Below are 27,399 nucleotides of genomic sequence, written 5' to 3' on the forward strand. Positions count from 1 at the left end.
ACAAATCTTGGAAGTTCAATTCACCATAGATCACCGAAGTTATTTATCTCATGGTCACTGTTTAAGCATTCATGGGAAACTTCAACTTGCCAGATATCTTTTAGGATAGTGCTGCTCTGAGGTCTGAACCTTGGGACCTATCCAACCTTCTCACACCTGTCTCTGATCCATAAATTCTGGTTGTGCATCATTACAATAAAAGTTATGGATCCTATTGAGAAATGCCATTGACTTACTCAGGCTGAGATTCCACCATCCACACCAGTCCAGGACACAGTTCAAACATCGCTTCTAACATTGCTTTTATCTATTGAATCCAACATAATTAGCAGGAAACCTCAGCATTGCCAGGGGGACTACACTACAAGGTGGATAAAGAAGAGGGCACTGCAAATGTTGGTGCAAAAGGATCATATCATCCAGCATTGGGGGCACACCCTCTCTGGACATGAATGACTTAGTAGCCTGGAAAAACTTGAGCACTCCATTTTCACTCACCACACTATTGCATATACTTCAACGTGAAACTGATTTGCTGACCAGAACACTGGAGCAATTCATTCCCAATGAGCAGAGTACAAAGGCGAAGGATACAGTGCAATGGCCAATATTTACTTCTTTGAAATTGAACCTTTCAAAGTGAGGGGGAATGAAATACTGCATTATTGCATCACCCAAGACTCCAGAAGGTTGGTGGAGAATGAGTAGCCTTGCAATTAGTATTCTCACAATCTCAGAAAAAGTTTCCTGTTGAAGTGACCAGATACATTTTACTGTCCAAAGAACGTGTCTGATGGTTCTTTTAAGAGAATTTTGACAAGACACGTCATCATATTTGACTCACCGCTTCTGTAATTATTCATACCTCTCATTAAGGAAGGAGCATTGTCATGTAGGAATAAATAGTAGTTATCATTGATTTCTTACCATTTAAATCCATATAATTCACACCAATTGGCTTTGGAGGCAGCTTTACAAATAAATGTCTTATCTTGGAGCAAAAATCTATATTATGCTTTTTCTAATTAAGATGGTTTGACAAGATTTCCTTAATGTAATTGTTAAGGGTTAATGCCAGTTATAAACAGTAAACAGCAATTGATCCAGTTAAATACCAAGAGAACAATTGTACAGTGCACTAATTGTTTCAGTTCTCTGTGAACTAATTTCAAAGTTTAGTTTAAGTTAATTGCTAGTGAGATTATTCTGAATCTAAGTTACTTAACATCAAATGATAATTAAAGAATGCACGTTATTTAATTATATACATTAATTTATCTTTCCCTCGTAAATATTTTCCATCTAGGTTTGGATAGTCCAGTGTAATGACAAAGTGCCCCCACTGAGCTGTAGCCAAGCTGTTGGAAGCTGCTCCCTTTCACTAGACGGGTAAGCAGATGTCAATGATAAGCCTGACATTGTACATCTGGGGCCAGAGCAGAGATAGAGATAGATGAAATGTATTTTACTAGTGCATATATTTTTCTAGTAATTGTTGGTTCATTGTTACCTGCACTCTGCAGGCCTATTGTTAAGCCTTGCCAATTAAAGAAGGCAAGACAGCAGCTATATGTAATTAGAAGTTTGAGGAGATTTTGTTTGTCAACTAAAACACTTGAAAACTTCTACAAAAGTATAATGGAGAGCATTATGACTGGCTGCATCACTGTCTGGTATGGTGGGGTGGCTACTGCACAAACTGTAAGTTGCAGAAAGTTACAGGAAGTTACAGACTAGTCAGCTCCAACGTGGGTACTAGCCTCTGTGGTATCCAAGACATTTTCAAGGAGCAGTGCCTGGGTGGTGGGGGTTATTCAGGACCCCCACCATTTTGGACATGCCCTCTTCTCATTGTTACCTTTGGGAAGGAGGTACTGAAGCCTGAAGTCACACACTCAGCAATTCAGGATCAGTTTCTTCTCCTCTGCCATCTGATTTCTAAATGGACATTGAACCCATGAACACTATCTCACTACTATTTTTTGCACTATTTTAACAACTATTTAATAGACATTTACAGTATATACTTACTGTAATTCAGTTTCTTTTTCTCTATATTTATCCATCATGTATTTCATTGTATAGCTGTTGTAAAGTTAACAAATTTCATGACATATGCCAATGATAGTAAATCTGATTCTGATTCTGCTGCATCTGAGCAGCATTCAGAGGGTTAAAGGTATGTTGGTTCTCTTCCATTCTGATCACTAGAGCTAGATTAATGCTGCTTTAGCAGCTGATGCAGGCAGAGATAGTACACCCAGTGGGAGCAGAAACTGCCAACCTGAAGTGAAAAGTATTGTCAGAAATCAGTCACTAAGCTATATATTGCAAAAGCAGTCCCCATATTCTTTAAGACTGTTCTGTGGAGGTACCTGACCCAATAGTCAGCACCCTTACTCTCTGTGGCCATTTTGAAAAAATTATTGAACAGCAGGAGTTACTGGGCCTCAATGCCCTGATGAAACTCAAGTCAGTACAAAAAGCCTCTGGTCAGGGCTTTCACATGATCAATATGGGCATAGTTAACCTTTAGTATAGCACCTTTAGAATGAATACTCTGTGGTGCACTTAAAGAACAGCAGCAACTCTGTAGATTTCTCAAGAAGGACTTGATCTTCTCATCTCCTGTTCACTCCAACCTGACAAGGTAATTTATGGTCTGTGACTATTCAAATGCATGCCAACCAGGAACTTATAGAATTAATATTTCAAAAAATAGTTGCTGAATCTTCTTTCAAACATGCATAATTTTTTTTCTTACTGAGATGAAGGTGTGAGGAAGGAGTAAAACTTAATAACCTGTCAGCTCTTTTGCATCCAACAACGCCATCTCTAGCTCCCAGACAACTCTATACCCACTCTTATAAATCCTGAACATCAGGTAGACTTCTTCAGACCTCATGACTGCACACTTGATCTATTTTAGCTGGACTTTGTGCTCTGTAACCTGTTAAGTACCTATCCCAATACCTTTAATTCCTCTTCAGTGATATTAATAGATTGAGGTGTACAAGCTCCTTGCCCCCGTTCTAAAGGCTGTACAGCTCTCTACAGGAGCACTATCGACAGTGTCCTCTCAGGCTGCATCATTATGTGGTACGGAAGCTGTAAAGCATTGGACCGCAAGACCCTACAGAAGACAGTAAGAACTGCTGAGGAGATCATCGGGATTTCTATCCTCTCTATTTGTGACATTTAGCAGAAGCATTTGCAGATGAAAGGCCCAAATCATTGTTGAATCCCACAATCTCTTTGACCCACTACCATTAGGAAGGAGGTACAGGAGCATCAGGACTAGGACTGCCAGACAGCATAACAGCTTCTTCCCTCAGTCTGTGAGACTAATGAATACCCTGTCACCGCTGAGGTCTCATCACTAGAACAGTGAGCTGTTTACTGTTTATCTGTGCTGTGCTTTACTACATGCATTTTGAATTATATTTTATTAACCCATTTGTGGTATAACATTTTGGTTTATGTGCTGTTTGTGATATATGTTTTGTGGATGCACTATGGTCTGGGGGAATGTTGTTTTGTTTGGTTGTATCTACTGTATGTGCATTCAGTTGACAATAAATTTGAACTTGAGCTTGATCATTTTGATTACATGAACAACTCGATGATATCTTGCAGCATTTTGTTTAGTATTAACTTAAATTGTTTTGGTATGATTGGTATTTTGGTGTAGGCATACAAACATTGTCAAGTAGTTTTGATCCCTGGGTCCAAGTTCAAAGGTGTTCAAACATGAGGAAACTTGCCAAAGTATCAAGTCCCTGATACTTTAGTCAAAATTACTACTGTAGTCAAACACGGAGCTTTCAATCATGCTGAAGATAGATGCCTGTGCTTCTAACTGCCCACGCCATCAAAGGAGTCACCATTTAACTCCATAATAGTGAGGAGAATTTGAATAAATATGATGGTGCTGGGGAAAAGGAGTGAAAGGCATTGGAGTCAGGGGAGCGATGTAATGAAAAAAGCAGGTGCATATTTATTAATAAAATGAATGCATTTCATTGCTAAAAGTAAATCAGATCCCATTTCAGCACAATCTTTCACATTTGAAAGTCTTGATCTGATCAAGCTTTCAATCTCCTCACCCTTGACAAATCGAGGCTGTTTCCCCCCCCCCCCCCCAATATTTTGTAGCAGCTACCTTGCAAATCTCCATTCAGATTATGCAAGAAATGACTGTCATCTCTTGACCAATGAACATTACAGCACAGAAACAGGCCTTTTGGCCCTTCTTGGCTGTGCCAAACCATTTTTCTGCCTAGTCCCACTGACCTGCACCTGGGCCATATCCCTCCATACCCCTCTCATCCATGTACCTGTCCAAGTTTTTCTTAAATGTTAAAAGTGAGCCCACATTCACCACTTCATCTGGCAGCTCATTCCACACTCCCACCACTCTCTGCATGAAGGAGCCCCCCCCCCCCAATGTTCCCTTTAAATTTTTCCCCCTTCACCCTTAACCCATGACCTCTGGTTTTTTTCTCCCCTGGCCTCAGTGGAAAAAGCCTGCTTGCATTCACTCTATCTATACCCATTATAATTTTATACACCTCTATCAAACCACCCCTCATTCTCCTATGCTCCAGGGAATAAAGTCCTAACCTATTCAATCTTTCTCTGTAACTCAGTTTCTCAAGCCCTGGCAACATCCTTGTAAACCTTCTCTGCTCTCTTTCAACCTTATTAATATCCTTCCTGTAATTAGGTGACCAAAACTGCACACAATACTCCAAATTCAGTTTCACCAATATCTTATACAACCTCACTATTACATTCCAACTCTTATACTCAATACTTTGATTTATAAAGGCCAATGTACCAAAAGCTCTCTTTATGACCCTATCTACCTGTGACGCCACTTTTAGGGAATTATGTATCTGTACTCCCAAATCCCTGTTCTACTGCACTCCTCAGTGTCCTACCATTTACCTTGTATGTTCTACCTTGGTTTGTCCTTCCAAAGTGCGATACCTCACACTTGTCTGTATTCAACTCCATCTGCCATTTTTCTCCCCTTTCCTCCAACTGGTCCAAATCCCTCTGCAAGCTTTGAAAACCTTCCTCACTGTCCACTACACTTCCAATCTTTGTATCATCAGCAAATTTGCTGATCCAATTTGCCACATTATCATCCAGATCATTGATATAGATGACAAATAACAATGGACCCAGCACTGATCCCTGTGGCACACCACTAGTCACAGGCCTCCACTACCACTCCCTGACTTCTTCCTATGAGCCAATGTCTAATCCAATTTACTACCTCTCCATGTATACCTAGCGACTGAATCTTCCTAACTAACCTCCCATGCGGGACCTTGTCAAAGGCCTTCCTGAAGTCCATGTAGACAACATCCACTGCCTTCCCTTCATCCACTTTCCTGGTAACTTCCTTGAAAAACTCTAATAGATTGGTTAAACATGACCTACCATGCACAAAGCCATGCTGACTGTTTCTAATAAGTCCCTGTCTATCCAAATACTTGTAGATCTTATCTCTTAGTATTCCTTCCAATAATTTACCTACTACAGATGTCAAACTTACCGGCCTATAATTTCCCAGCTTACTTTTTGAGCCTTTTTTAAACAACGGAACTACATGAACTATCCTCCAATCATCCGGCACCTGACCCATGGATATCGACATTTTAAATATTTCTGCCAGGGCCCCTGCAATTTCAACACTAGTCTCCCTCAAAGTCCGAGGGAATACCCTGTCAGGTCCTGGGGATTTATCTACTCTGATTTGCCTCAAGACAGCAATCACCTCCTCCTCTTTAATCTGTATTAGTTCCATGACCTCCCTACTTGTTTGCTTTGTTTCCATAGACTCCATTCCAGTTTCCTTAGTGAATACAGATGCAAAAAACCCATTTAATATCTCTCCCATTTCTTTTGGTTCCATACATAGCCGACCACTCTGATCTTCAAGAGGACCAATTTTATCCCTTACTATCCTTTTGCTCTTAACATACCTGTAGAAGCTCTTAGGATTATCCTTCACCCTGACTGCCAAAGCAACCTCATGTCTTCTTTTAGCCCTCCTGATTTCTTTCTTAAGTATTTTCTTACTCTTTTTATACTCCTCAAGCATCTTATTTCCTCCTTGTTGCCTATACATGTTATACATCTCTCTCTTCTTCTTTATCAGAGTTCCAATATCCCTCGAGAACCAAGGTTCCTAATTCTTATTCGTTTTGTCTTTAACCCTGACAGGAACATACAAACTCTGCACTCTCAGAATTTCTCCTTTGAAGGCCTCCCACTTACCAATCACATCCTTGCCAGAGAACAACCTGTCCCAATCTACGCTTTTTAGATCCTTTCTCATTTCTTCAAATTTGGCCTTTTTCCAGTTTAGAATTTCAACCCAAGGACCAGATCTATCTTTATCCATGACCAAGTTGAAACTAATGACGTTATGATCACTGGAACCAAAGTGTTCCCCTACACACACTTCCGTCACATGCCCTAACTCATTTCCTAATAGGAGATCTAATATTGCATCCTCCCTAGTTGGAACATCTATATATTGATTTAGAAAACTTTCCTGAATACATTTCACAAACTCTAACCAATCTAGACCCTTAACAGTATGGGAGTCCCAATCAATTTCCAATTTGGTTAAAATTCTCAATTATGTTGCAGTCCACACTAAAACACATCTAGAAATGTTCTTTGGTGAGATATTTTTCACATTTCGTCATTAACCATTCTTAAAAATAAATACAATTTGTAAATTCAAAACATTGCTGAATTTTGTATGACTCAATTTTTTGAGCAACTGGCACTATAAATTGTAAAGCAGTTGGATGTACAAAATAAAGAGTAGTCAGCAAAGAGATTGGTCTTATAAGTGATGTTGTTCATATAATCTCTGTTCTATAGCATTTCTTATGGTCCCATTCAAAATTCTTGAGTGGAGAAGTGTTATGTAATGGTCTCTGGACCAGTTTTAAGGCAGTAATTAGTACATTTAAGAAAATATGTTCACCTATATATAACAAAGATAACTTGTTCCAAGTTTTACCAATTTCAGTGATTAAATGGTATGAATAGTAAAATTATAAAACTAGATTTAACAGTACTCATGGAAAAGTCATTGCTGAAGGATGAACTTGCTTAATGCAAAAATCAGGAACCTGCAGAAAATTCAAAATAATTAAGCCTGTTAATTATTCCTCTGGTAATAGGAATGCCATATTGCAATCAATTTGCATGAATGCATGAACACAAGAAAATAAAATGGGGTAACACTTTATCTGTGAAACTTGGATCAAGTTCAATAACCTGAAACCGCAAATATAATTGAAGATGCTGTGGCTGTTGAGCTGATTGAAGGGTTTGTGATAATAGGTGAGGGAGAGGAAAGTAATTGGGTTTATGAACTCTTCCTTGACCAGGTTAATTACATAGATTCAAGTTTCAAAGTCATTTTTTAAATATAGGTCGAGCTTCTATAATCCAGCACCATGGGGACCTGAGGAGTGCCGGATTAGTGAAAATGCCGAATTACAGAAGGATCACATTAAGCAATAGCTAACCGCCTCATCATGCCTTTAAAATATCATGTAAATCAGTACAAGTTAGATATTAAATGAGTAGCAAGTGAAATTTTAATGAAGTAATATACTGTACAAGCACAGATAAAATAAAGGGTACAGGTAAATGTACAGGAATTAACTTATACAGACCAGTTGAGCACTTCCGCTTCTAAAGTGAGATGTTTAATATACTTTCAGGCAAAGTTACATGTTTGCAAGTGTGGGGCTGTCAGGATTATCAACATCTTCATCTTGAAAAATGAGTGAAGCAATACAGCCTTTCTGAGATATGGCACTCAAAACTATTGACAGTACTCCATGTGCAGCCCAGCATCTTATAAAGCTTCAGCATTATCTCCTTGTTTTTATATTCTATTCCCTTGAAATAAATGTCAACATTGCATTTGCCTTCTTTACCACAGACTCAATCTGTGAATTAACTTTCTGGGAGACTTACATGAGGACTCTTAAGTCCCTTTGCACCTCTGATATTTGAATTTTTCTCCCCAATTAGATAATAGTCTGCTCTATTGCTCCTTTTACCAAAATGCATCATCATACATTTCCCAACACTGTATTCCACCTGCCACTTCTTTGCCTACTCTTCCAATTTGTCTAAGTCCTACTGCAATCACATTGCTTCCTCAGCACTACCTACCCCTCCACCTACCTTGGTATCATCTGCAAACTTTGCCACAACGCCATGAATTCCACTATCTAAATCATTGACAAACAATGTGAAAAGTAGCGGTCCCTATACTGACCTTCGAGGAACACCACTTCGAGCAGCCATCCAGAGAAGACCCCCTGTATTTCCACTAGCTGCCATTCCTCTATCCATGCCAGTATCTTTCCTGTAACACCATAGGATTTTATCTTGTTAAGCAGACTCATGTGTGGTACCTTATCAAATACCTTCTGAAAATCCAAGTAAATGGACATCCACTGCCTAAGAAAGGTATTGGATGATGCCACAACTGTCTCCATACTGTACACCATGAACTGCTGCCCAACAGAATGGAAAACATATTTTACCAAAGAAGAACCATTCCGCTCAGAGGAATTGTGAAAGTGACAAAAGCAGTGGTCAACCTACAACAGTTGTTGTAGGTAAATTATCTGAGAAAGCCTCTGATAAGTTAATCAAGCAGTTGCCTGTGAAATGTTGCTTGGATTTAAGAGAAAAGAAAGTTCAAGGAGCTTCAGGAAAGTTGCAAGCATTCGGGGTTTGTCAGTATAAAGAACCAGAATCTTGGATTCAAAAAGCTTTTTGTAAAAGTAGGTGCAAAGACCAAAGGCCAGCTGAATGAATGGAAGGCCAAAGAGAAAGGAGTCAATGGAGATATGAAAACAGAGGATTCGTCAGATGATGCTGTGGATGAGGAAACCAAGAGGAGAGATCAGACCATAAAGGGAGCGACTGAAGGATCAATAAAAGGATACTCCAGTGAACTAAATGGATCTTCCCAAGATCAAGATGCACAAACTGGAAAAAGGACAGAGAGGAAGGCGTCCAGAGCTGTTAGAGCCATTTCCTGCAGTCTCAGTCAATTCCTATAACCACTGTGAAGGAAGCTCCAGAAACCGAGATTGTTTTCACAGCCACAAGTCTCACCTGCCAAGCAGCACGACCTCCCTTGTCAGGAAAGACTCTCAGAGGATTCAAAGTACATTTATTATCAAAGTATGTATGCAGTATACAACCCTGAAGCTCATCTTCTCCACAGACAGCCACAAAACAAAGCAGAATCATGGAAGCCATTCAAAAAGAAAGTCAATTCCCCCTCCCCATGTGCAAAAAGGGATTGTGCAAACAGCAACAAAGAACAACAAGCAAAAAACACAGAATATAAAACACAAAATCAAAATTTCAGCTCAGCGTTCATTGTCTGTAGGCCGCTCTGATGGAAATTGCCCAAAATACAATGTAGAAAAGAGGTGACCACAAAAACATATTGTCCGTGAAGAGACCAATCCACAAACCTCCACAAACCAAAATGGTTAAACCTTGCTCCAGCACCATCCTCCAAAGGTATCGAAGGGAGAGAGATCATTCATTCATTATCCCACAAAAGTAAGAAACCCTGTACAGCAATTAAATCTTTAGGCCTGAACTGGACAATTTATAATTTACTATGCTGTAAGTGTTTATATAATAGTTGAATTATACAGCGTACTATATATGTTGAGGTGCGTTCTGTATTGAATTGCAGTATATAGCTAAGCATGGAGGAGTGTTGTGCATTTAGTATTTCAGTAATATGAGTGATATTGTAAATATACTGTTTGATTAAGTATTCTTTGTTGTTTATATAATGTTTACATAATAGTTATATGTAAAAGTATGTAAATAGCACATGTTATTATGTCGCCACATCATATGTGTTTGCCTCACAAAGTAAAAACAAAGTTTGACTCGCACTCCTGGCTTCCTTGTTTTCCTTTCAATTAGTTTTTATGTTTTGGAGTGACAAAACATAACATGCTGAGTAATGGGAAACCTCACTGCACACTATCTTCCAGTCACTAAAACTACTGATAACCATTACCCTTTGTTTTGTGCTACTAAGATGATGTTTTGAGATTAAATGTCTTTTTTTTGGTTTTCCAAATCTGAGATTTACTGGTTTACCTCCTTCCAGCTCATTTCCTTTAAAAGCAGCCTCATCAATCCTATTTGCTCCATTTAGTCATTTCAATGGCTCTGGATACAATGGATGATTTTCTTTTTAACTTCAACAAACAATCCAGCATTTAAAAAACAGGGAAAAGGTGGAGTATTTGACCAGTCAGGTCCGTAAGCCTGTTCCACAAGTCTGTGAAAACATGGCTGATCCAGTCTTAGCTACAACATTACCTTCCAGCTTTCTCCTTTGCAGTTTAATTAACTATCAACATCTGTGTTGAATATATGCAATATTTATGCCAACATTGCTGACATCTGAGGAAAGAAGTTCCTCATTTCCATCTAAAATGTGTAACAACTTATTTCTAGTTCCAGATGCTTCACCAATATTGATTACCAATCTGAAAATAAACCATTCTTCCTGACTATCTGTTTTACATTAGTTAGACAATCCTCTATCCAAGCCAATATAATTTCCCCAACCCTCTTATCTTATGCAGTTACCTTTTATAAGCATAATCAAATATTCACACAGAGGTAGTGATTAAATGGAACGAGCTGCCAGAAGCAGCAGAGGAGACAGGTACAATTACAATGTTTAAAAGACATTTAGATATGTTCACGTGGAGGAAATGCCAAGAAGTATATGGATCAAATAGAGGAAAATGGAACTAGTTCAGGAAAGTACCTGAGTTGCACTAGGAAACCAGGAAAGCACACTACCAGTAAAGTGCAACACTACTCTGATTGGCCTAATCTCAAATAATAGTGAGGCAGCTTACAGAGAAGAAGTCATCACCTTGAAACAGTGGCGTCAAGAAAACAACCTCTCCTTCAATGTCACAAAAACAAAGGAGCTGGTTGTAGACTCCAGGAGGAATGGAGACAGGCTCACCCCTATTGACTTCAATGGATCTGGCATTGGGAGGGTGAACAACTTTAAGTTCCTTGACATAAACATCACTGAGGATCTCACTTGGTTTGTACATACTGGCTGTGTGGTGAAAAAGGCACAACAGCGCCTCTTTCACCTCAGACTGTTGAAGAGGTTTAGTATGGGCCCCCAAATCCCAAGAACTTTCTATAGGGGCACAATTGAGAGCATCCTGACTGGCTGCATCAATGCCTGGTATGGGAACTGTACTTCCCTCAATTGCAGGACTCTGCAGAGGGTTTTGCAGACAGCCCAGCTCATCTGTAGATGTGAACTTCCCACTGTTCAGGATATTTACAAAGACAGGCGTGTAAAAAGGGCCTGAGGGATCATTGGAGACCTGAGTCACCCCAGCCACAAACTGTTCCAGCTGCTACCATCTGGGAAATGGTACCGCAGCATAAAAGCCAGGACCAACAGGCTCCGGGACAACTTCTTTCACCAGACCATCAGACTGCTTAATTCATGCTGACGCTACTGTATTTCTATGTTATACTGACTATCCGTTGAGCATACCATTTATTATAAATTACTATAAATTGCACATTGCACATTTAGATGGAGATGTAACAAAGATTTTTACTCCTCATTTATATGAAAGATGTAAGTAATAAAGTCAATTCAGTTCAATTCAATAGTCATTATGGATGATGGGAAAATGGCCAAAAGTTTTATTCAAAATAAGAATTAAATTTAGGGACATAGAAGGAGGTAGATAGAAAGAGGGCCTAGGGAAGGGCTTCTTTAAGTATCACTTCCAATGGTGGATCAATTAAAGTCAGATGTATAAAAGACCACCAGTATTTAAGGAGTACAGAGATTGGTATGTTATAAACCTGTGCAAGGTTACATAAACTGAGAGGAATAAGGATACAAAAACAAAATGAGACTGGCAAGCATGTAGGGCAATGAGCTTCCAACGTGCTGGTTCTAACGTGTCTTGTGTACAGGATGAAATCAGTAAAATAAGCTTTGAAGCATTCATTGCATTGAATCATAGTTCTCTAGCGGCAGTAAAAGTTTGAAGCAGTTTCAATTATATCACTCAGGTAGAAACAAACCAGAGGAAGTTATCAGAAGATCTACAGGGAATTGCTGTGCTGGAAAAGTATGAGCCTGATGTGCAACTGTTTATCTTATATTTCCATTTTAATATAAAGAGTTCAAATAGTAAAATACTGTCAAGAGATAATGACCTACCGTAGATTCCGGATTTTAAGCCGCTACTTTTTTCCCACATTTTGAACAGCTTTGAACTTTGCGGCCTTTAATCCGAAGCGGCTAATACATGATTTTTTTCATGCCGCCTCGTAAACATTTTGCCTCATAACAGTAGACCAATAAAATTGATGAGTAGTTCACAGAGGTCCAATGAAATTGTACGATAAATCAAGCGCACTTTCACAATTAAATTATTGTAAATCAGTCATTTGTACTCACCCTCATCAACATGGAAAACACTCGAAGCATTGTGCTGCCTTATGGCAGTTACTTAGTTTATAATATTTTCGCTTAGTAATTCATTTTCTAGTTAAAGTTAGAAGAGTTTTAACTATATTTGTTTTCTGTACTACATCGCGGGATGCTATGACGTCACACCCGGTTTCGCGGTGTCTTGTGGGAAAATGCCGGTTTGCGATGAAACGGGACGGAGGGAGGGAGCGCATTACGCGAGTGGCTTTGGATCTGAGCGAACGCTGCTTTTAAGTTAAAGGTGATCAATAACTTTTCCTGGTAGGCTGCAGTATATATATTTTTTACCAGTCGTTAGGAGATATTGGAATGTTGTTCAGTAAAGAAGTATACGCAACGTATATTTAAAAGTAGCCGCGTTACGGGCACGGTTCGAAAAAAAGCATTTGCAATATGTATTTGTTTTTGTTACCATATGGATTTAATTAAAAGTTAAAAAATCCTCACGTGTAATATCTTTCTGTGTAAATATCTCATATTACAACGTGGGACACCTGCGGCCGAAAATCCGGTGTGGCCTAAAATCCGGTGCGGCCTTTACAATTAAAAAATTGATTTTATTTCTAAAATTAGAGCCAGCGGCTTTTAATCAGGTGCGCTCTGTAGTCCGGAATCTACGGTATATATGTTTATTCCCAATAAACAAATGAGAGATTTTTGCAAACAGCAGCAACTGAGAGCAATCCTACCACAGAATATCAATAATATTGGTCTGATACAAAGCTCCTTCTGCATAGGCCCGACACTGACATTTTAAAAATTTATTCCCAAATATAGTCATTTTATCTTTAGTTTAATTGAATGGTAAGTATACCATTCCAGAATTAAAGTGGAGCATACTCTGAACTTATTATGTATAGAATTTTATATTTGTCTCAAAATACATAATTCTCATCAATGTTTGGTTGAATTTAAAAGTAGATTCCCCACAAACCTGCACATTGTGTTCCTCAAACAATTTAGATCTTCTGAGTTGAACACTTATAGCCATGTGTGTTTTGTACGTGGATTTACTTTGTAATATAGAAAAAAAGTGCTTAGTAGGTCCTTCACCTCCTCCGGGCCCCATCCACCTACTTCTCACGTAGGTTTACCCATCCCTTCCCCATCAGGTTCCAACAGTTACTCACTTTAACCTTCTCTGATGATTCACATTTTCACTTCCTTTTCTCACTCCAGTTTTGGTAGCACTTTGTTTTCTAGCTTATCTCCCTCCACAACTCCCATTTTCACACTCTCTGCTCCCCAGTTTTTCTTCTTTCTCTCTCTATCATCTTCTCAGTTTACTATTCACTTTGGAATCCTTTCTTGCTGCTTTCTTTCTTCTCTCCTTGCTGGCCATCTGACCTCTCCACTCTCAGTCTTGATAGACAATAGACAATAGGTGCAGAAGTAGACTATTCAGTCTTTCGAGCCTGCACCGCCATTCTGAGATCATGGCTGATCATCTACTATCAACACCCGGTTCCTGCCTTGTCCCCATATCCCTTAATTCCCCTATCCATAAGATACCTATCTAGCTCCTTCTTACATCCTTGAAAGGACGTAGAGTTTCAACTTAAAACATCAATGATTTCTTTCCTCCCACAGATGCCACTTGACCTGCTGAGTTCCAGCAGATGTTACCATTCCCTTTAAATTACAATTTCTTATTTTTCCTTCATTTTGTTTAATATCTATATTTTTCAATTAAATATTCCTTTTAAATACGACAACCAATTTTGTTTATAGCTATAAGTGAAATATAATCCAAATACAATTCTCAGTTTTTTTAGACACCTCTTTAACAGGCTTAATTAGCACATTAAGATTGTATCTAGTTGTTTTAGATTTCATAAGGAGAAGAGTAACTCCTTATTAACAACGCCACTTCTTCTAGTTATTTTAAAGTTTATCCATATTACCATTATCCTTCCAGTATTCAAGATGTAATCTTCTGCAAATCCTTGCATAACTTAGAGCTTTTTCACCCCAAAATGTCAGGCTTTCTCCAAAAGTATGTTTGTTGTGTATAGGTATTCAGAACTGAATAGTCTCAACTTATGGCAATTCTCATTTAGGTATTATTTGTATATTTCATTTCTCTGCCAAAGATGTATCAACTCATCCTTTCTTCTATAAAATTACAGAATAGATTATTAGATTAATCTTTGTCCTTTCGCAATTTCAAGTAAACATTCTTCACAATCCATTGTTCTTTGTAACGTGAGATAATTTCTCATTAGGAAATACAGCCCTGATCTGCCAAATTTTTAACATTTACATCTTAAGTAAAAGCTTGAAGATATTTTACATGTATGGGTTTTAATAAAGATTTTTGTTTTTGACATTGTTTCTTACACAGTCCACTATAAATAATAGCAGTAGGCAATAGTATCTGGTATCATTTTGCAGTCATACATAATTGAAAATTATACACTTCTTAAAATACTGCAATTCATGCATCCTGACAACATTTTCATATTTATTATTTATAACTAAAATCTCATGCCATTTTCAATAAGCAGTAATGAAGTGGAGTCAAAGGTTTACTTATTGGTTACGTGGTAAATGAGCTAAGACAATTTCCTCCACTGTGTTTTGTTTGCATTTTCCTCCACAAATTACACTTTGTGGGTTTTGAGTCACCCAATCTTCATACAATGTATTCAATATCCTAATCTCACTGACTAATATTAACAGGTCAGAATGAGTTATTGTCATAAGGGGGGCAATGGGAGCAGACCCAAATGCAAGACACAGACACTGAAGTACCAGGAACAGGACTAGGCATGAGAAGGAAGCAAGGAAAATGGGGAAGAAAGGACACTGGACATGAAACAGGCCCCGGACAAGACAAGGATTCTGGGCCTGGGCTAGGACTTGACAAGGTCAGCGGAACCAGGACATGGAACTGGGAACTAGAACCCTGGGCTTGGACTCCAAGCCAGAGACTGGACTAGGACCCAGAACCTGGGTCTTGACTTGAGCTCGGACTCCAGAACCAGGTGAGGACAAGACGAGGCTACAGGATGAGGAGAGGCACAGGACTTGATGAGAGACTCCTGGAGAAGGGAACCTCAGCACAGGATGAGGGAATCCCAGCACCGGGCTGGGCAAGGTGCTCCTGTGCTGGGCAAGGCACATGGACATGATGAGAACTCAGGGCCTTGGTCAAGGGAGAGACAACAGGACAGGACGTGAGACTCCTGGACAAGGGAACCCCAGCACCAAGCTGGGCGAGGCACATGGACATGACGAGAACTCAGAGCCTTGGTCGAGGGAGAGACAACAGGACAGGATGTGAGACTCCTGGACAAGGGAACCCCAGCACCAGGCTGGGCAAGGTACTCCTGTGCTGGGTGAGGCACATGGACATGATGAGAACCCAGAGCCTTGGTCAAGGCAGAGATATGAACATGGACCACTGAGCCGGGACCCCTCCTTGGGTACAGAACGTAGGGCCAGGACTCATAACACAGAATGCTGAATGCGACGAGACAGTTCCCAATGCTAGATAACAGCAAAACAGCCAGACCTACATAGCGAAGGTGTGGACACAGAGACAGTTCCCAACACAAGGTAGCAGCAAACAGCCAGACCTACCTAGCAAAGGCATGGACACAGAGACAGTTCCCAACACAGGGTAGCAGCAAACAGCCAGACCTACCTAGCAAAGGTATGGACACAGAGACAGTTCCCAACACAAGGTAGCAGCAAACAGCCAGACCTACCTAGCAAAGGCATGGACACAGAGACAGTTCCCAACACAGGGTAGCAGCAAACAGCCAGACCTACCTAGCAAAGGCATGGCCACAGAGACAGTTCCCAATGCAAGGTAGCAGCAAACAGCCAGACCTACCTAGCAAAGGCATGGACACAGAGACAGTTCCCAACACAAGGTAGCAGCAAACAGCCAGACCTACCTAGCAAAGGTATGGACACAGAGACAGTTCCCAATGCAAGGTAGCAGCAAACAGCCAGACCTACCTAGCAAAGGCATGGACACAGAGACAGTTCCCAACGCAAGGTAGCAGCAAACAGCCAGACCTACCTAGCAAAGGCATGGACACAGAGACAGTTCCCAATGCAAGGTAGCAGCAAACAGCCAGACCTACCTAGCAAAGGCATGGACACAGAGACAGTTCCCAACACAAGGTAGCAGCAAACAGCCAGACCTACCTAGCAAAGGCATGGACACAGAGACAGTTCCCAACACAAGGTAGCAGCAAACAGCCAGACCTACCTAGCGAAGGCGTGGACACAGAGACAGTTCCCAACACAAGGTAGCAGCAAACAGCCAGACCTACCTAGCGAAGGCATGGACACAGAGACAGTTCCCAACGCAAGGTAGCAGCAAACAGCCAGACCTACCTAGCAAAGGTGTGGACACAGAGACAGTTCCCAACGCAAGGTAGCAGCAAACAGCCAGACCTACCTAGCGAAGGCGTGGACACAGAAAGACAGTTCCAAACAGGGTGAGGCTCCAGACACAGGCAAGGTGAGGCAGGGCTCCAGGCAGAGGCGAGGCGAGGTGAGGCAGGGCTCCAGGCAGAGGCGAAGCGAGGCGAGGCAGGGCTCCAGGCAGGAAGGCGAAGGGAAGGGGTACAGACAGAGGGTTTGGACCGGAACAATCCAGCAGCCAGAGGCTGATTCCTGAAGCTATTTAGGAGGCCAGCCCAAACAAGAATCAGCTGCCTCAACAGAAACTGGGGAAACCCGGAAAACCTGGAATAAGGAGCATGGACCAGACCGTGACAGTTATAAAATCAAAAAATACAATTACATGAAGAATATAAATTGATCCACTTTCTCTAATTAATCTCGTGATAACTTACACTTTAACCGTGTAACAGCAAACTATTTTCATTTCATTGATAGAATCATAGAGTTAAACCGCATGGAAATAGGTCCTTTGTCCCCACTTGTCCATGCTGACCAAGTTGCTTACCGGAACTCATCCCACTTGTTTGTCCCATGTCCCTCTGAATCTTTCTTTTCCATGTACTTTCTAAATGCCTTTTAAACAATGTATTTGTAATCTCCTCTACTACTTCCTCTGGCAGTTTATTCCATTTACCCACCATACTCTGTATGAAAAATTGTCCCTAAGGTCCCCGTTAAATCTTTCCCCTGTTTCCTTAAATCTATGTCCTCTAGTTTTAGACTCCCTAATTCTGGGAAAAAGACTACTACTGTGGCCCTTATCTATGCCCCTCATAATTTTATATACTTCGATAAGATCACCCTCATCCTTCAAATCTTCAGGGATAAATGACTTAGCTTATCCAGCCTCTATTTAAACTCAGGTTCTCCAGTCCTGGCAAAATCTTTGTGAATCTTTGCTATACCCTTTCCAATTCAATAGCATCATTCTTATAGCTAGGCAACCAAAACTGTAAACAATACTCCAAGTATGTTCTCACCAACACTTTGTACAGTTGCAAAATGATGTCCCAATCCCTTATTGATGAAGGCAAGCATATGAATCACCTTTTTCACCACCTGGTCTATTTGCATCATAACTTTCAGGGAACTATGTATCTGTATCCCTAGGTCTTTCTATTCAACAACACCCTCCAGGGCTCTATCATTTACTGTGTCAGTCTTGCTCTGGCTTAACTTAACAGAGTGAATGACCTCACACTTGTCCATGTTAACTTCCATCTGCTATTCTTCAGCGCACTTGCCCAGTTGGCCATAATGCCCTAGTTCCATGCACCAATCTTCTGAGCACCTCTGCTTTAACCATCAGGCTTCCTGCATTAAAACAAATGTATTTTGTCTATCATACCTTACTTGCTAACAAAAGAAAACCTACAGATGCTGGAAATCCGAGAAACACACACAAAATGCTGGAGGAATTCAGCAGGCCAGGCAGCATCAATGGAAAAGAGTACAGTTGACATTTTGGCCCAAAACGTTAACTGTACTCTTTTCCATAGAAGATACCTTACTTGCTCCCTGTCTAGAAACATAGAAACAGAGAAAACCTACAGCACAATACAGGCCCTTTGGCTCACAAAGCTGTGCCCAACATGTCCTTACCTTAGAAATTACCTAGGGTTACCCATAACCCTCTATTTTTCTGAGCTCCATGTACCTGTCCAGGAGTCTCTTAAAAGACCTTATCGTATCCACCTCCACCAACGCTGCTGGCAGCCCATTCCACGCATTCACCACTCTCTGCATAAAAAACTTACCCCTGACATCTCCTTTGTACCTACTTCTAAGCACCTTAAAACTGTGCCCTCTCATGCTAACCATTTCAGCCCTGGGAAAAAGCCTCTGACTGTCCACACGATCAATGCCTGTCATCATCTTATACACCTCTATCAGGTCACCTCTCATCCTCCGTCGCTCTGTCTGTTCTGTCTACTAAACTTGCTCACTTTTAACATTTAACTTTAGTCTCAACTTTCCTATCTGTCACACCACTACTTTGGTTTCCAATCCTCTGAGACTGTTTAAACCCTCCCTATTGCACTGCAAACCTCTTTGCCATGAAATTAGTTCCTCTTCATTTCAGGTGCAACCAGATCTTGTACAGATCGTACTTACTCTGGAAGCGAGAGCAATGATCCATATAGCCAAAGCTCTCCCTCTTGCACCAGCTCCTTAGTCACATATTTAACTATTCCTTGTCTTGCTAGTTTGTAACATGGGAACTAATCCTGAAAATGCAATCTTGTGTACTCCATTTTAACTTACTACTTAACTCCTAAGTTCTTTTGGCAGCAGATCTTCTATACCCTCTGGCTGCTCACCCTCAACCTTCAGAATGTCTTGTGCCTGCTCAGAGACATCCTTATCCCTGACAACAGGGAACCAGCGCACAATCCTGGAGTCCTACTCACAGTCGCATAAATGCTTGTCAATTTCCCTTGCTAAAGAGTTCTCTGTCACTATTGTTCACCACTTCTTTGCCCTACCATTCTTTACAGCAGAGCTATTGATGGTGTTATTGATCTGGTTGCTGGTGCTGTCTTTCTTCCCAGAGTGGGAGGATATGCAACAGTGTACAAAGTTTGAGAGGGGTTAGCCATTAGAGACTCCTCTGACACTCCTACATATATCCCTATCCCTCTATTTTCTGAATATTCATGTATCTATCTAGGAGCCTATGTACTTTTTAAGTTATCATGTAGAAATATTGAATTTGCTCGACATGGAAAATTCAAGTTCTAAACTTCTCGCCAAGCAAACATGAGGCTAAGAAAGCTACAGTAGAATCTGTTTGGGAACAGATGACCTGAAGTTATTAGTTGCTTTCATTATGCTACACTAACCATACATTGGGGTTAAAACCTGGTCTTGACTGATTAAGTTGAACATATTGTGCAGCAGAGGTTGCACTTGGTACTCTGTTTCTGAAATATTGTTTTACTGAAATAAATGGAAGTAATTTTGGAATTGGAACACATTAAGCAATAGTTAATATATTGCTTGTTTTGAACGATCAATCAAGGGTGACTTTCTACCAGGTTTATGTAGTTGTGCATCAAAGTATGCATTTGTTGTGGCTCCAAAACAATATTTTCAAGAATTGCATTTTAATGAATTGTTATCTACTTTTATCATCCCACACCCAGTTCCATAGTACTGTAAATTAGTTTTGGTTTTTGTCTCTTTTCAAAGAGTTGACTATATCCCATGGTTCTACTGCTGAGGGCCTGGTTAGACAAGGCTCATCAAGATTCTTGGGGTTCCCCTTAGTTGCTGACTTTCACCTTTGAAAATTCAAAGTTTATTCAATAAATAAATGATCTGATTCTAAGAATTCATCTTCATTATTTATATATTTACCTTATATCTCAGTGATTAAAATTTAGCGCAAATTCAACTGTGATGAGATTTTCTGTTAATCCATTTCTCAAAATAATTCACTTTTCAAGAGATTTGTTTTCCAACAAAATTGCAAGAACTGCTACACCTACCCTTTTATTTCTGCCAAAACACCCTTTCTAGATGGAAGAAGTTATTTTATTATGTCAGCTAGTTTCTTCTACAATAAGGAATGGAAATAGTGCAATTACTTCGCAGGAGGCTTCCTCAGGCGCAAGTATAAGCCGGAGTTTCTGGTTTACTGATTCTCCATCATATGCCCACTCTTTTTTTTCATCCTCAACTTCCCACATTGTTCTAATGAAGCAAATTGGTAATTTGAGGAACAGTATTTCATCTTTCAATATGTTACCCATCAGCTTCTCGCGTCAGGATTCAACTTGACCAGTTCAGATTAGAACCATTGGTCTCAATATTTCATACTCCAGCTGTTGTCAATGATTACACAATTGCATTCAGCACTTCAAAATTCATCATGTCCTTTAGCTCATTACATATTTGCTTTGCCTCATAGCATGATCCATTTTGATTCTTAGTATCTTCTGATTTCACTTTATCAAAGATTTTCCCTGTTGTTCTCTCCTCTTGTCTTCCTTCCTTAACTTTGTACTAGCGTTATAAGTGGCTGAATCTCTTTTTTCATTCCTTGTTTTAAGTTGTCTCTCTACTCTGTTTCCCTCTCCACTGATGTTCTCAGATATTTAAAAAAAATCATAGTTCAAAGTTCTTGTATTTGAAATCTGTTTGCTTTGTTGGTTTCTGCTTCACTATTACCTGGACATGTTAAATATTTCCATATAATTACTGTACCTTACATCTCTTTCAATATTATTACTTCAGGGCCCTTTATGTCAATTTATCTACCTTCCTGAAATCTGATTCGATAAGTGAATAGTCATTGTACCATCTGGTCAATGAGTTTGAAAGAAAACCAAGTGATCCCTGGGCCAAGCAAGGAACTTGAGAAATACAAAACATAACTTCGGACTAAATGCAAATCTCTTTTTTTTTTCCTGTTGATGGTAATGTGACTTATTCTAATTTGCTAACATTTGGTTTGGATCTCTGATTTGCTATCACATGGCTTTATATATTTCATGTTCTAAATGTTCCCTTCTTTGACATTAAGAATATAAGAAATCTAAGCAGAAATAGGTCATTCAGCCACCATACCACCTTCTATCTCATCACTTCTTGACTCTTGATTTTCTTAATATTTAAGTAGATATTACCCTAATATCAAAGGGTAGTGGTTACTTTCAAACAAACCAAAACCACTTAGAGACTAAGCATGGGGTGTAGACACCTTATGATGCACCATCCATCCAACAACAAAGTTCCAAAGTCAAAGAATACATTCGACCTTTTATTAAGAAACTTGGAAAAAAACAATAAAACGATAACAACTTGAAACAATAAACACTGCCTACTGAAGTTAAAACTAGTGATATAATGAACTAAACAGCCTCAGCATATTAAATGTACTTAAGTCAAGCATTCTTAAATGCATTCAAATATATTTAAGTGAATTTAAGCAATTTTAAGTGATCAGCAAAAAACTTATCATCCCTGACCCACTTTTTAGCTCTACCCAAACTAGATTGACTAAAAAACAAAGGATGAATATGTAACTAAACTCTTCACTTCTACCACACTCCAACCCACGTGACTTACTACCCACGATAAAATAATACAGCACAGATAGAAAATAGATACATGGCTCCTACACAAAGTATACCAAATAACAGATCCTCCACAGCCTGTAGATTTTGAATGTTTATTCCGCTATGTGTTGTTTTTGCCACATGGTCCATTATTGATTTAGTACAGCTTCTCTCAAATGCAAATAATAAACAAGGATTTTCTTTTGTGTTTTTGTAACCTGTGCCAACATGAGTTTGAGTTTCATTAACAGACGGTTTCTCTAAAGTCTAGCTCAGTTTAATATTTCCTGTTGCATTTGCCTGAGCAGCAAGTAGTGATAGCATAGTTTGTTGCAGAATGGGGAAGAGTATTAGCACCACAAACTTCACAGAGAAATATAGCCATGCAATAATCTCTTGCTCATCAATTAAAACTAAAATCTAAGTCTTCATCTTCTAGTCCACCATTCTGGTCACCTGGGAACGTAGAAGAATACAGCACAGTACTGGCCCTTCAGCCCATGATGTTATGCTGACCTACATAAACATACTCCATGATCAATCTAACCCCTCCCTCCTACACAGCCCATGTCTCCAGTTTTCCTACATCCGTATATGTGTTTATCTAAGATTCTTTTACTGTTTCTATTGTATCAGCTCCATCTCCACTCCCCGCAATGGGTTCCAGGCACTCACCACTCTTTGTGTAAAAAATACCACCTCTGACTTTACCTCCAAACTTTCCTCCACTCACCTTAAACAGATATCCTCTACTATTGGTCATTGCTATCCTGGGAAAAAGATGTTGGCTCTCCACTCTATCTATACCTCTCATAATCTTATACACTTTGATTAACTCATCACTCATCCATCATTCAAAAGAGAAAAGCCCAACGTCACTCAACCTTTCTTTATAAAATATGCTCTTTAATCCTGGCAGCATCCTGGTAAATCTCCTCTGAGCCCTCTATAAAGCTTCCACATCCTTCCTATAATGATGCAGCCAGAACTGAACACTAAGTGTGCTCTGACCAGAGTTTAATATGGCTTTTGACTAATATTCCCCTGACTAATAAAGGCCAGCACACCATAGTCCTTCTTAACTGCCCTAACAACATATGTAACTTTGAGGGATCTATGCACTTAGATCGCAAGGATCCTCAGCCTTTCCCTGCTGCTAAGGAACCTGCCATTGATCTTGAACTAGCAACGTAGAAACATAGAAAATCTACAGCACATTACAGGCCCTTCAGCCTGCAAAGATGTGCCGAACATGTCTTTACCTTAGAACTACCTGGGCCTACCCATAGCCCTCTGTTTTTCTAAGCTCCATGTACCCATCCAGGTGTCTCTTAAAAGACCCTATCATTTCCACCTCCACCATTGCCGCCAGCAGCCCATTCCATACACTCACCACTCTCTGCATAAAAAACTTACCCCTGACATCTCCTCTGTAACTACTTCCAAGCACCTTAAAATTATGCCCTCTCTTACCAGTCATTTCAGCCCTGGGAAAAAGCCTCTTGCTAGCCACATGATCAAAGCCTCTCATTATCTTGTACACCTCTGTCAGGTCACCTCTCATCCTCTGTCACTCCAAGGAAAAAGAGCAGAGTTCACTCAAACTATTCTCATAAAGCATGCTCTCCAATCCAGGCAACATCCTTGTAAATCTCCTCTGCACCCTTTCTGTGGTTTCCACATCCTTCCCATAGTGAGGCAACCAGAAATGAGCACAGTACTCCAAGTGGGGTCTGACAAGGGTCCTATATAGCTGCAACATTATCTCTCGGTTCTTAAACTCAAACCCAGGATTGATGAAGGCCAATGCACCGTATGCCTTCTTAACCACAGAGTCAACCTGCGCAGTAACTTTAAGTGTCCTATGGATTCAGACCCCAAGATCCCTCTGATCCCCCACACTGCCAAGAGACTTGCCATTAACGCCATATTCTGCCATCATATTTGACCTACCAAAATGAACCACTTCACACTTACCTGGGTTGAACTCCATTTGCCACTTCTCAGCCCAGGTTTGCATCCTATCTAGGTCTCACTGTTACCTCTGAGAGCCCTCCACACTATCCATAACACCCCCAATCTTTTTGTCATCAACAAATTTACTAACCCATCCCTCCACTTCTTCATCCAGGTCATTTATGAAAATCACGAAGAGTAGGGGTCCCAGAACAGATCCCTGAAGCACACCACTGGTCACCCCCCTCCATGCAGAATATGCCCATCTTCAGCCACTTTTGCATTCTGTGGGCAAGCCAGTTCTGGATCCATAAAGCAATGTTTTCTTGGATCCCATGCCTCCTTACTTTTTCAATAAGCCTTGCATGGGGTACCTTATCAAATGCCTTGCTGAAATCCATATACATTACATCTACAGCTCTACCTTCATTAATGTGTTTAGTCACATCCTCAAAAAATTCAATCAGGCTCATAAGGCATGACCTGCCTTCGACCAAGCCATGCTGACTATTCCTAATCATATTATGCCTCTCCAAATGTTCATAAATCCTGCCTTCAAGTTTGATCTTTCAAAGTGTATCACCTTGTATTGCCACTTCTCTGCCCATCTCTGCATCCTGTCTATATATTGTTGTAAAGCATATTCTGTCTGGAGAGCTACCTATAGTCTACCTATAACAACCTTCTACGCTATCCACAATGTCTCCAACATTTGTGTCATCTTCAGATTTACTAACTCATGCTCCATTTCCTCATCCAAGTCACTGATGTCCAGGCAGAATACTCTATATCTACTACCACTCTTTGCCTTTTGTCAATTCCAAATCCACGCAGCTAAGTCATCATGTATTCCATGCCTAGTGACTCTCTGGAGAGGCATACCACAGGGAACCTTGTCAAACACCTTATCAAAATCCATATACTGTACACCACTCTCTACCTTCATCAATTTGTTTTGTCATCTTCTCGAAAAACTTAGTTGATCTTGTGAGGCATGGTCTGCCCTTCACAAAGCCATGTTGACTATCCCAAATAAGACCATGCTTCTTCAAATGCTCATAAATCCTGTACCTAAGAATTCTCCCTAGTAGTTTTTCCACCTCTGACATAAAAATTACAATATGAAACTAGTAAAGCTCCTCAGGAGCCAAATCTGAAATATTCTTGTCTGTACTACTAGTGATGTGTACCAAGCAATATGAAAAGCATGCATGACCTCATAGTGATCTGAAATATGTTTCTGCTTTAAAATGTAAATCTTTCATATCCCTCATATTGATGTATTTAATACATGTAAACTTTCCTTGTTTGATCCAGTGTCAACTTAAACCAGCTTCTCTATCATTAGAACTTAAGCAAATCTATTTTGAGTGCTAATTCTTTCTGCAAATGCTGCTTGAGCTGCTAAATGTTTGCAACACTTCTTGTTTTCATTTCATATTTCCAACATCTGCAGTACTTGTGGGTTGAAATTCACTGTCTTTATTTAGTTAACAATATAATCGATCTTTTTCAACTAAGTAGATATTCCAAAGCAAACTTTTTTGGTTCTATTGAAAATCATTGCCATTTATTAAATAATTTACAGCTTTGCCACTTATTATTTGCCTCTATCTTCTTTTGATACCATTTCAGTGCACCATACTGCGTCATAGGTCTTTCTTCTATATAACCTACAGCTACTTATGGGAATTTCATTTATAGTGGAATAAAACATACACAAAGGGGACATTTAATTTTCTGAACAAAAGGTGAAGTGCAGCCTTTACCTCATGGGACATTTCACTTATGCATGTATTGATACCCCAATTGTAATAACAAAAAAAAAATCTGAAAATTCCACTGAAAAATAAGTATTATTTACAGAAGGCAACTCTAATGAATGAGCACACAGGAAAATTCTCATACTTTGGCTAAGAAACAAACAGTTTGACAAAATGCAGTTTCCATAGTTACTCTGAAGTAACCATGGAAACTGCATTTCCTGTGTTGAGGATGCTGGGTTTTACAAATAGGCTTGATTCTCTATAGTCCTGTCTAGTTTAGCATTCTTGAACAGCAAGTAGTGGTAGAAATGTAACAGAAACTGGAGGTCTGAGAGAAAAATAGAAAATGCAGGAAACATTGGATGACCCTGCTTCTGTGGTGAGAGAAACAGAGTTAACTAAGGAAAGTTATGATGGGAGATGTGTTTCTTTTTCATTGCTGTGTCGTTCTGGCATATTCTGTTTTTAATTCCATTTGCTTTCTTTGGTTTCATAATATTGCTAAAAAAAAAACAGCACTGAATATGGAGGCTGTCTGGCCCATACAGTGAAAATGCATTAAGAAGGATTTAAGTTAAATTGTTTGTAATACTAGAAGTGCAGCTCTTTATATCAGTTTATAGAATAAGCGTAAAGTTTCCAAAAACATTCCATTTTATTTAACCCATCAAGTCAATTACAAAAATACCTAAATAAAGCCTGTTCTTCATTTCACCTTTACAGCAGCCAGTAATGTTACATGTAGTTTTTTCAATAGAAGTACAGTTATAAACAAGATAGAGTGTCACACACAGAATGCTGCAGGAACTCAGTAGGTCAAGCAGCATCTATGGAGAGGAATAAAGAGTCAAATTTCAGGCCAAGTCCCTTGATCAGGATGGGAAAGGAAGGGAGAAAATCCCAGATGGGGGGGAGGGGAAGGAGTACAAACTGGAAGGTAATAGGTGAAGTCAGGTGAGGAGGAAGGAAGGTGAATGGTGGGAGGGGTCGGGGAGCTGGTATGAGAAACTGGGAGATGATAGGTGGATAAGGTAAAAGGCTGAAAAAGAATGATAGGAGAGGAGAGTGGACCATGGGAGAAGAGGAAGGAGGAAGGGCACAAGAGGGAGGTGATAGGCAGGTGAGGAGAAGAGAAGGGGTAAGAGGAGAGCCAGCATGGGAGATGTTAAAGCAGAGATGAGGGAGAAGTTACTGGGATTTGGAGAAATTGATGCTCATGCTCTTAGTTTGGACACAATATGAGGTATGGTTTCTCCAAGTGGAGAAGGGCTTCATTGTGGTAGCAGGAGGCCCTGAACTAACATGTTGGAATGGGAATAGGGAGAGCAATTAAAATGGTTGGGTACTGGGAAATTCTACTTTTGGCTCATAGAGCAGAGGTGTTGAAGGCCATTCCTCCAGTTTACTTCGGGTCTCACCTATGTAAAGGAGGACACAGCAGGAACACTGGGTGCAGTAATTGATCCCAACAGACCTGCAGGTGAAGTGCTGCCTTACTTGGAAGGACTGTTTGGGGCTCTGAATGTGGTGATCTAGGAGGTGATTGGGCAGATGTAACACTTGTGGTGCTTATAAGTCCCTCCTGTATTTA

General features: G+C 40.0%; 2 protein-coding genes across 8 annotated transcripts in view; one reads left to right on the forward strand and one right to left on the reverse strand.

Moving 5' to 3' along the window:
• Nucleotides 1–27,399, reverse strand: part of cacna2d4a (calcium channel, voltage-dependent, alpha 2/delta subunit 4a) — a 370,881-nt gene that overhangs the window by 107,422 nt on the left and 236,060 nt on the right. The window lies entirely within an intron of this gene.
• lrtm2a (leucine-rich repeats and transmembrane domains 2a) overlaps nt 1–27,399 on the forward strand; it is a 58,936-nt gene that overhangs the window by 4,955 nt on the left and 26,582 nt on the right. Inside the window, exon 2 of one of the 3 annotated variants that reach the window (XM_073059278.1) lies at nt 1,307–1,389. The exons of 1 other annotated variant lie outside the window; for it this stretch is intronic. The gene's annotated coding sequence lies outside the window, so the exon portion shown is untranslated. Of the gene's footprint in view, nt 1–1,306; nt 1,390–26,088; nt 26,188–27,399 lie in introns of those variants that run through there. One more of the 3 variants, XM_073059281.1, reaches the window with a different exon arrangement.

This window comes from Hemitrygon akajei, chromosome 10 (assembly GCF_048418815.1).
Source record: "Hemitrygon akajei chromosome 10, sHemAka1.3, whole genome shotgun sequence".
Lineage (NCBI taxonomy): Eukaryota > Metazoa > Chordata > Chondrichthyes > Myliobatiformes > Dasyatidae > Hemitrygon > Hemitrygon akajei.